Here is a 7,526-nt window from a genome sequence, read left to right on the forward strand (position 1 = left end):
ATGCTGAGTGATGAAAAATTACAGACCATACTGTATTTGTTATTTGGTCTATTAAAACTCAGCTAAAGGTTCTGTTAAAGAAACTACTGAGACATGTAAATGTAACAAATTCTTTTAGATTCTTGTGGGGCATCTTGGAACTATAATAAATACAACGCATGGTTGCTCCTTACGTATCTGCCAATGGGGTAGATCTCTCAAAGGGCTTGTGCAGTCTTCATCTTTGAAAATTTCAAGACCATGCAAGATAAAGCCTTGATTTAGCCTACGCTCTTGTAATATTGGTATCAGTTGGTAAGACACCAAGTAACTATGGTGGTAATACAGACAATGTACATTCTGCATTGGATGCTGTAGGCTAAAGGAAATACCTTAAGTAGTTCAGTCGGCTCATTTCAAAGCAGTGCTACTCGCTAGGTAGACTCTTGCACATAGTGCAGTGTTGAAAGTCACTGTATGGGCTGTATGGCCAGCCAGAAGTTTGTACTTGACTGGAAACTGATACAGGAGCAAATATGCCAAATATATCCAAAATGGCCAAGAAACATTATCATCTCAAATTGAAAAAAATAATATGCATAGGTTAAAAGAAGCAAAAAGCCCAGCAAGTAAGAAAAATTGAGATGGGTTTACTCATTCTTTCTAACAGAAAATATTTTTTTGAGAAGTCTTGCAAGAAACAAAGTGTGTCAAAGATTGAAGTGATCATTTCATGTACTTTGACAGACTTTTGGTAAGAAAAGAAAACAACTACCAAAGAAAGTATTTTTATAAAATAGAGTCACCAGCTCTGTTGAAGAATCCTTTGCAGGTTTTTTAATTTAGAAAAAAACTGCTTGTGAGTTTGAAATGCTGTTTTCTCAGTGCAGCATCACATCAGGAATGTAATTATCAGCTTTAGTTACTGAAGATTTTTCTTTTCTTTTTAGAGCTGTGGTTACCCTGGTTTCAAAAACCAACTTTTAGAATTATGAAAACATTTGGAAGCTTCAAAACTAAGACTTAGCTATGAAAGAATGATGTAAGTATGTATTCTTTGCTTCAATATCCTGATCACAAGCTGCCAATAGAGAGTATTGCAAAATACGTTGACTCATTCATCTTTGTATGTTCCACTTTTGTACAGTTTTTAGTATCACTATTAGCATTGATTGAAGTTACAAAACTGTCAGACGTAGGAGCTGTTTGATTTTAACTCATTATTGTTGAAGAATTCTTCTAGCTGCCCTGTCCTGTGTCCTGCGGTTGGCCAGTAATTAAGATAGTGAAACAAATAATGTAACATTCACATTGAACTTAAAAAGAATTTCAAAAACCAAGTAAGCCCAGAGTTACAATGTAGAACATGTAATTTTTTTTACAGACTCCTTGGCATGTGTGTTACACATCATGTTGAATTGCATGGGTTTTTTTTGTTTTTTTACCGTATCATTGACTCCTCGTATCTCATAGCACTCAGGGAATGGTTGAACATTGAGGATGAAGAGAGATGATTGCCTGTAACACCTCAGTCTAATTACTGCAGGAATTATAATCTTGTTTACGTATGAATTTGCAGCAAGTATGTAAAACACTTGGATGCTATTATGCAAATGAATTCCAGATGAATTTCTTGTGTGTGATCATATGCTCATACTCTGTAGCTGGTGGGCGTGAACCTTGTGGCTATGAAATCTTGCATTAGCATATAAACAGGGTCTCACTGCACATGCAGCTACGGTATGCTCATGTCTCACCTGGAGACATAAAAATGAAGGTATTCCTTATTTCTTTCATATGACCACAGAAGAAAAATGAAGACAGTGTTCAGGAGCTTCTTGGTGTCCTGTTAATTAATGGCTCTTTTTCATTAGGCGAAGAAAGATTTATTTGATGTTATGCTAATTCCTTCAGTATGTGTGCACTCATCTTTTGCCACTGATGAGGGATCCTTATTCTGTCTAAAGTTACAGCTTTCACACCTGCATCTGGAACTAAATGAGCCAGGAAAATTGCAGTTGACGGTTTGAAGTATTATTGTAATTGTAACCTTTCTATTCTAATTTTCTACTTATTTCAGTGGGAATTAGCAGTGTCTTCAAATTCTTTGGTTACTTCATTAGTGGGCAAATGAAAAGGCATAGTCTTTTCTTGTGTGGCCAGTACTTTAATCCATGGTTGAAAAGATAGGGATAATTTAGAGCTTTGTCTCTGCTGTCTTTGTGATCAGCCTTAGATGGTGATCTCTGTTCCTGTAAGCTGTTAGTTGACCCAGGATAACATTTTCCTTGGGAAAGTCCATTTGTGGAGGTGAACCAGTGTCATTGCCACCACTGCTCAGGTGCACCACTCCCTGCCTCCCTGTGCTCACGTCCATTGTTGGGTCTCCATAAATGTTCAGCAAGTGTTGGTAAATTTTGATGGGTTTAAAAACTTTGGCTATTTTTGCTTAAATATATGCAAACGTACCCAGATAGCCAAGTTACAAGTGATATCAAAATCCTTTTAGCACTTCTGCATTGGTTCTGGAACAACTTCGAGTCAGTGCTTGTGTCCAAATGTCAATGGAAGTTCATCTGGTGCCTGTATCTGCTTTGTTGCTAGGATTAGTTGCAGTATTTGTGCTCTTGCATTTTTTTAATTATGTTAAAATTTAAACGCAACAAGTGTGATTTGCTGCCTTATTAATTTTGTGTAACTTAGTTTTTGTGGTTTTAACTCTATATATTTAAATATTTTGTGGTAAGTTTAGTGAAAATTAACTAAAAAAAATCTCAAAGAGAATAAAACAAAAAAGCATTGAAGAGCTGAGAGAGTTGTTGGGAACCAGCAAATGCAGATGTGTCCCCATCATTTATGATGACCTAACGGTGAGGTGCCCAAAGAATCTGCTTTTGTTCTCAGTAGAAGCTGGACATTTCCCTGCAAGCTTTTCTTACTTCAGTATTTCCTCAGTCTGAAAGAAGGCTCCCATTTTCTTCTGGATTGAGTTCCAAATGAAAACCCTTGCACTTCCTATCCTTGCCTAGTTTCAGTTTGTTCTGTGGTTTTAAGATTTTAGAATTGCAGCACTCAGCGCAATAAATATTTCATTGTTGCTTTGACAGAAGGAAGTTCTTGAAGTCTGGAGAAACTTGTTTCTCTCAAAATTATCTATTGCAACATTTCAGGACTTCTTTTCTGTGCTGGTTCCTCCAAAAGTGTAAGGTATAAATGGACTTGATGCATTCCTGGTCTGTTATTATCAAAGAAATAAGCTATAGATTCTTCAAGTTGGTTGTAGACAAAGCGCAGTACGTCAATTACAGGCCCAAGACTAACTGACGTACAACTTTAAGCAGCTGTAGTTGAACACACAAACAGCTAATTTAGTTAGCAGGTTTATACCATGGTGCCTACAATAAGCATTTAGATCAGAGTTGTTTGTTTTACTTTGCTTACTTTGTGTACTGATGCTAGGACTTGCATAAGGTATGATTTTGCAGTATTTAGGTTAAGAATATAGATTAAAAATGTATATATTTTATTACCTCAGGTGATCACTCTGTTCTTTATTAAGAAGAGAAGAAAAATATTCAGATGGTCGGAGACTCTGGTTATATACAATGGCTTCCATTCAGTGCAGCACTTAGATTCCATCTTAATTATTGGCTGGTGCACCACATATGCTTCAAATAATAGACATTCTTAAGTATGATTCTGAATCAGTAACTACTGCAGTATACTTTAAAAAAATCTGTCAATACAGTTAGAAGAAGATATTAGAGTAAGAGGTGGAATTATTTTAAGAATATATTTCAGTATTGTTTCTTTGTATTGCCAGCACCGCCCCTAACAGGATACATAAGGATGAGCTCTAATAATCTCATGCATCAGTATATTGGCTCACAGCAGTATATGAATTTATGCTGATGCCTTCTTCTTGGGTTCATGTTTCACCCTTTGAAGCCCAATCAGAAAGATCACCACAGTTTGACAGAATTACAGAAAGCTTTGTGGCGCTTTTTCATCGTGTTCCCAGGGATAGTAAAGATGGTTGGGTTTTTTTCTTTTTTTTTTCAGGTAAATAAACATTTAGTAATTCCATTGGTATACAGAAAGATGCTGTATTTTGGCTCATAAAAGTATTAACATGTCACATAAGCAAATTTACACATATCCAGGTTGACAGTGTTAGGCTGCACAAGGGAGCTGCATGTATGTAGAAGAGAGAGGGCAGTCAGAAATATTGAGGGAATCTAGAAATTATCACTTCTTTGTCATGAAGTTGATTTTTTGGCTCATGTAATGTGTGAATAGGAAAACAATGTTAAAAGATGAGAAATTTGTAAATTTCTTGTTTTTAATTAGCGACCATGATCAGCTCAATATCATTAAAGAATACTTTATCCTAATTGTAGGCCTAAGTGTCTTGTTCAAAGTATGTAATTTGTTTGAATCACTGCCCTCCAATTCCATCTTCACTGGGAACTTTGATATTGGCTAAGCACATTATAGAGAAGTGCATTCACTTGTTGGTACAGCTGCCTAATGTTTCACATAAGTAATAGAAGGGAGCACTATTCTTTTTTTAGAAGAATGACTTTGCAATTACTGCACTTCACTTGAGTGTTTTTACATTAGCTAAGGATATTGTAGTATGAAAGCTCTTTTGGTAGCTTTGGTAGATACTGTGTTATTCTTGTGTTGGCAGGTGTATCCTGATTGTTTGTCACAAATACTTCACATCACTTTCTGTGAAGCGTTTCCTGAATTCCTTAGAAGATTTGATGGTGATTTTATGGACGAATTGGTAGACTTAATTTTTCAATGGATATCAGGTACTGTTTTTTTGTTTGTGTCCAGACCATCAGATGTGCATTTCAGTGAGAACCTACTGCTTTCTTTTCCCCCCCATAATAGTAAGATACATAAATATATAAAAAAAATCTGTGCTGGAAATGCTATAGTCAAAGCTGGCATTCTGTGCTCTGATCTAGTAATAACGATGATGATACCAACATCTTTATTCTGATTGTTGGCAAATAACTATGATTAAACATTGTAAACCAGTACTCTGGAAAGGAAGCTGTCTATCTCTGGCATTATTTCTTTCTTTTTAGTCAAAAAATAAAACTGGATTTGACCTTTCAAAATGCTTTTGCCAAAAATGTATCAAAGTATGTCTGCAACATACTTTAATTGCTAACTTGTGCTGTATCAATGCCTTGGCAATCTAGTTTAGTATTCTGTTGTCTGCTGATACTGTGGAAGCATTCTGCATTCTAATTATTTACTTGAGCAGTGAGATTAGCTGGGCATGACCTTCCAGTGTTTAATAATGATGAAGTCTTGCTGTGAATATGAGACATTTCAGACAACCAGATTACCTTTCTATCTTTCTATTGTAATACAATTTAGGTACAGTTTTGCAACTATTTCTGTATCAGATTGAGAATTAAATATTTTTCCCCATTAAATTAAGCTATTTCTGGGGCAAAATCCCCATATGAATGTTGCATTAGAACTATGAGTGTGGTGAGAGCTCTGATGTTGCCAAGTGTTGCAAAGCTTGTGTGTCTCAGAGTCCAAGTGATAATCTCTTTAGAGCTGGGGGTTATCAGGATAATGCTGAAAAGAAAGTATAGTATTTTGAAGGTTATATATATGCTCTAATCCAGTCCTATTATTGCTCTACAGCAGTTGACTCTGTTCTGGCACAGCTCTTGTAGCTATAAAAGTATTGAAATATTATAAATTAGCCAGTGAGGATGTAATCCTACCTGGAGATATAATTGAACTGATGAATGCTGATGATTTCAGTGCTTTCTTTGTGATACAGTATGGAAGTTTTTACTTCTATATCGTTAAGAATCTACAGTAAGCACATAAATGCAGTCAGGGTAGAAGTCATATAATTCAAATAATGTGCAAGAAAAACTGTATTAATTACTGAGAAAGCTGCTGAACATGGTAAGCATAGGTTGCTTTGTAGTTAAACAGGAGACTGGGAGGTCTTCCCCACTGTTTATTTGTAGCTGGCCTTGAAGTTACTTGTCTATTAAAAACCCCAAACCAGAAGAAAGGTATAAATATGTTTACAAGATTCTTGACTGTACCTGTCCTAGAAGCTTCCTCTGGAAATGGAATTACCATTAAATATCACCATGTCTTAACAGTGTTGATGATTCTTAGATCATGCACGTTATTTAATATCCATTTCAAAACTTAGATTTAGAGCAGATTTCTATCTTTAGTTCTCGTTTATTTAGATTTCATGGCAATGTGGAATTCATTATCTTGTATGTTGAAGCTGATTGACAAATGCAATAGAAATGTGTTTTTGAAGTAGGCACAAAATACAAAAATATTTTCTCAAAACCTTTCTCTATGTCAGTCAGTGTTTCTTGAGCAGAATTTTCTTTTTAGTTACAGACTGAGAAAATTATGTATAGAAATAAAAATACCCTGAAAAAATCTAATTTGGAGAAGGTTTACATATTTCAAGGTTATATGTACCAAACCTCAAGTGGGCCTTTGACTTGAAAGAGCTGCATAAACCCGCAGTAAAATCTGTAATGTGTAGGAATAGATAATGGATAGAATTAACTGAAATCTAGTCAGACTGAAAAAAAAATCCTGAGAAACAAGGATATTGCTGCTATGGCAGAGATTCTGTATCTGCATGAAATTTATAGTGTGGGAGCTGTGCGAATTCTACTGGAATGAATACTGAAAGCCACTGGCTAAAGTAAATTATGTATTGCTGCCAGAATAATTCACAACCTCACAAAAAATATGCAAATGTATTAAATTACTGAATTGGAAGAACCACAAAATAAGGATATTTATCCATGTAGAAAATCAAGCAGAAGTAGAAGGGAGATAGAAAAAAATCTCTGTGAAGACACTGGTTGAATTTAAATATATGAATATAGTTATTTCAGTTACTGGGCTTTGTTCCTTAGCTTAAGGTTGACCATAAGCATAATGCTGTTTACATTGGATACGAGAAAAAAAGTAATTTTAATTTAAATTGGGATAAATCACAGGGCGCATTTCAAAGTAACATCAGTATTTTTCTAAATTTTATTTTATTCTTTTTCAGGTCTAAAACCAAGGAAACATGCATGGAATAAATAGTGTCTTGAAAGCTGCAAGGATACCACTGTCAATCGTGACAGTAAAGGTGCTACTGCTGACATGCCCACAAGTGAATCTGCCAGATCCACAGCAGCTCGTAAGTCTTGTAAATATATTTAAACTCACAGTGCACGTTTATGCATATTGTATTGCAACTTACAGTATGTTGCAAAATCTAATTGTCAACATAAATTATTAGTAATATTTTCACTTTAATTTTGCACAGAATAGAAATGTCATATCAATTAAAAATTAATTGATTGGTCATTTCCTCTAATCCTGTTAACAGCTGTTCTTTTGCTACTGCTTTCTCTAGCACAGGGTTCTCATTTTCATTCTTTATTGCATTCTGTTTTCTACCTCTTTTTCTTCCCTGTCCCGGTGAATCAGACATTTGGCTGTATTATTCTATGGTGGTAGATGGC

The 7,526-nt window shown here is 35.2% G+C and overlaps 1 long non-coding RNA gene across 1 annotated transcript; it reads left to right on the forward strand.

Moving 5' to 3' along the window:
- The first annotated feature begins 927 nt into the window (after nt 1-927).
- Nucleotides 928-7,186, forward strand: LOC125698419 (uncharacterized). Its single transcript, XR_007379184.1, has 3 exons — nt 928-1,021; nt 4,673-4,799; nt 7,067-7,186. It is a non-coding gene; the product is annotated as an uncharacterized LOC125698419 (long non-coding RNA).
- Nucleotides 7,187-7,526: the final 340 nt, after the last annotated feature.

The sequence above is a fragment of the Lagopus muta genome, chromosome 10, assembly GCF_023343835.1.
Source record: "Lagopus muta isolate bLagMut1 chromosome 10, bLagMut1 primary, whole genome shotgun sequence".
Lineage (NCBI taxonomy): Eukaryota > Metazoa > Chordata > Aves > Galliformes > Phasianidae > Lagopus > Lagopus muta.